Genomic DNA, 4,314 nt, shown 5'->3' on the forward strand with positions numbered 1-4,314 from the left:
AATCCAGAAAATAAAGAGAGTATGCTGTGTCCTACACGGCACCCAATTACCTACGTAGAACACTACTTTTGACCAGGGCCCGCAGGAAATAGGCTGCATCGCAAATAGCACCCTATGTGTGCATTGAGCACCTTGGGTGGCGTGGGGACTCTCCATAATACGGTTATAGATGTATTTCTCCTGCAACAACCCTTACGAGAATATTACTGGAATCAATGTGATTGGAGGTGATGAGATGGGAGTAAAGACGTTTGTCTTTGATCCATGTGGACAGAGATCCCATCCCTCTAGTCATTACCGAGCCTTTGGTGGTGTCAAACATAACATAACAAACATACATTGCTTTACAAGGACTACTGTTAACCTGACAGTAATTATCTAATCAAATTGTATTTGTCACATGAACCGAATGCTTACTTTACACGGCGTTAACCAACAATGCAGTTCAAGAAATAGAGTTAAGAATATATTTAGTAAAAAAATAAAGTAAAAATAAAAGAAGAGAAACACAATAAAATAACAATTCCGAGGCTATATACAGGGGGTACCGGTACCGAGTCAATATGCGTGGGTACAGGTAAGTCAAGATCATTTGTACATGGAGGAAGGGTAAAGTGCATAGATAATACACATTGAGTATCAGCAGTGGGGGGTCAATGTAAATAGTCTGGTTGGCCTTTTGATTAAAAGTAGTGGTAATGGTAGTGGTAGTGGTAATAACAACAATTCCATTTTTGCATCCCTAATGGCTATTCTTTATATAGTGCCCTACTTTTGAACGGGGCCCATAGAGCTCTGGTGAAAAGTGGTGCACTTTATATTGAATATGGTGCTATTGGGATGCATGCCAGATCCAACACATGCATCGCTGCGCCAGAAAATAGTCCCACTCTCTTATAACCAAATGATGCATGTTGGAAAGAGGAGGTAAGTCATCATGGCTGCCATACAAAGTTGGTACCCAAACTTTGTTTATTGCTGTGTCTGCCTCCTAAGTTGATAACACTTTAAAAGGATATTACAAAGGACTAAGTAATTGGTTGGTAAGTGGACATTTACCAATGACACATTTCTCTCAGTCAACCAGATGAGGTAATATCATAAATGCTGCAAAGTAAGTATTTAAATTTAAATGAACTGAAACCTTTAGCTAATAACTAGAACCAACATTATAAAATAATTATAATAAAGTCATCATTTGGTTGTACAAAAATATATCATTTGCACATGCCAACACTCCCTGATACACCTGAAATAAGTCCAGCAGGATAAGGTCCATGTAAATTAATATTGTTAATAATATCGCTGCTGTCAACAGAACGCAGAAATATGCAAAAAAGCCCCAACAGAGAAGGAGGGGGAGAGAAAACATAAATTGATCCAAATGAATGGAGGCATGTTTAGAGCTGTGTTCATGACAACCCAGGACTATCAAAGCAATTACACTGCAAGCTGTTCATAAATATATTAAACATGTAGCTAAGTATACTATTATTGCACATTTATATTTTATGAGGTCTTGACGACTGAAAAAAACTATATTTTCCCATATGCTCATAAGGGTTTGTGTTTTGGAACATGAAGGAGTCTTTTTATCTTGTGTCATAGCTAGCACAGGTTTACGGTAGATTACTGAATATTATCTCCAAAAATTAGGTTGGAACATCATGATAAAATTATAGTCAACACAGGCTCTCTTCAATATGAACATTATTCAGTCAATGGCAGAATTTGGTGATGATTTACTTCAAATGACAGAGGTGGGAGGAAACTCTGAACATGAACCCTTAATGTTAGTGCAGTTGACCTAGGGAGAGCAGGGACAACTGTAACAACAACAATGCTGAAGTTAGCATTTGGTGACCAAGTCAAGTAAACAAAACCGAAGCATGAATTGACCTTTGGATCTGTCCTTGTCCAAAGAATGCTTAAGAGAGCTGTTCATCTCTGGTTGTGGAGGGCCGAAACACTTTCTGGTATTTCATTTTACTCACCTGGTGTCCCAAGTTTGAATTAGTCCTTATTAGAAGGAGAGGATGAAAACCTGATGTTTTTTGGCTCTCCATGACCGACATTGAACAGCCATGAGGGTCAGGAAACGAACATGCAATTGTATCACTATTCAAGTTATGGTAAATAATGCATGTGTTATTTCTTTCGATAACGTCCTCTTGAACTGCAGTCCCCTCTTCTAAAAGTTGAACATGACCCTGGCCTATCATTAGGTCCCACCTATCCAAGAGCTCAAAGCTAACGAATAAGAGAACATGCCAACTGTTGCAAATGTAGCTATCAGCAACACTTGACATCTTCACCAGACACATTCAATGTTCTAATATGTGACTTAATTTTCTCTAATATATATTATTTTCAGCATAAAAGTCCTTTCATTGAGGGGATACTAACAGTAAGAAAGTGAAAATGTACTGTATCATATGGCACCAAGGGCAGAACATTCAAAACAAAATGGCACACGAAAGAATGTTTTTGCTTATTTAGCTCCAGCTCAGATAGAATGCACCGTTATTGTGCTGAAACAAGTTGAGATTTTCCAAGTAGTTGCTCAGCTGACATTTCCAAGTGCTCAGTGAGAACAGAGACAAGCATCACTCAGAGACCCAAGGCAAACATTGACTAAATTGAGAGCTTAGCTACACATTTGTATCTGTAGATTTAGAGCTGGCAAAACTAAAAAAGTATGGAGAGTAAAAATCTAAATAGTAATCTTATGTCTTTATTAATTAATGTTATGTCTGTGTATTGTTGTGTTCTTCTTATGAGTCTATTAACATGAAACAGACCAACTGGATAGGCCTGGAGGTTGGTTTATTGTTTCTAGCATAGATGCTCAGAAGTGATTGTTGTTATTTGATGTTGTGAGAATGTTTTGGAACCATTTTACAAATTGGACTTTCTGAGATTCGTGCATCCATTTATATTAGGGGTATGACTTAGATTACTGGTTTGCAGGAAAGTGAGTATTATAGTAGTTAAGAATCTGTATAAATGTGAGTGTGCTTGCTGTGAGGTGTAGCCTACAACCTACAGTTTTAAGTCAGAAGTTGACATACACCTTAGCCAAATACATTTAAACTCAGTTTTTCACAATTCCTGACATTTATTTGAAGTAAAAATGCCCTGTCTTAGGTCAGTGTATTTTAAGAATATGAAATGCCAGAATAATAGTAGAGGGAATTATTTATTTCAGCATGTATTTCTTTCAGAAGTGTACATACGCTCAATTAGTATTTGGTAGCATTGCCGTTACATAATGTAAATAAGCATGCATTGTCTTTTCTTTGTGTCTTCATTTTGAATGTGTCTCAAAATGGCCCTAGTTCCACAATTAGGTCATCCTGGTATTTCCTTGGTCTGAGTACTGTACCAAGGCTTCTATTGTTATTTCAGAGGCATTCCATTTGCATTGGAATCAAGCCATTACACACTTTAGCTGGTTTGAAATGAAATGGCAGTAACCTGTTTGTCAGAAATGCAAGTTTGTTTACACTGCAAGAGCAAGAAATGACTTGCTAACTTACCTCCAAACACTTTTGAATGTGCACTGACACTGAAAAGGAGAAGTGGACATTATTCTAACCCTGTGACCTTCAAGCAAAACAGACCTTTGAAGCAAGTGATTCAACATTTTCAGAGAATTTTAATTTAATTTTCACATCATGTTGTCTCCAGTGTTATTTTGCCTTGAGAATAAAACATGCTCACAGTCATGCTCGAAAGGGAGAACTGGAGAAAGTTGAGAATCTCACAAGATCCAGACTGAACCCTTTTTCATGCAGAAACATTGTCCTTGGCACAAATTGGACTTTCTGAGATTTGTGCATCCATTTATATTAGGGGTATGACTTAGATTACTGGTTTGCAGGAAAGTGAGTATCATAGTAGTTAAGAATCTGTATAAATGTGAGTGTGCTTGCTGTGAGGTGTAGCCTACAACCTACAGTTTTAAGTCAGAAGTTGACATACACCTTAGCCAAATACATTTAAACTCAGTTTTTCACAATTCCTGACATTTATTTGAAGTAAAAATGCCCTGTCTTAGGTCAGTGTATTTTAAGAATATGAAATGCCAGAATAATAGTAGAGGGAATTATTTATTTCAGCATGTATTTCTTTCAGAAGTGTACATACGCTCAATTAGTATTTGGTAGCATTGCCTTTTAAATTTAACTCAAATCAAATGTATTTATATAGCCCTTCGTACATCAGATGTTTTCTCAAAGTGCTGTACAGAAACCCAGCCTAAAACCCCAAACAGCAAGCAATGCAGGTGTAGAAGCACAGTGGCTAGGAAAA

Source organism: Oncorhynchus masou, unplaced genomic scaffold (genome assembly GCF_036934945.1).
Source record: "Oncorhynchus masou masou isolate Uvic2021 unplaced genomic scaffold, UVic_Omas_1.1 unplaced_scaffold_1___fragment_4___debris, whole genome shotgun sequence".
Lineage (NCBI taxonomy): Eukaryota > Metazoa > Chordata > Actinopteri > Salmoniformes > Salmonidae > Oncorhynchus > Oncorhynchus masou.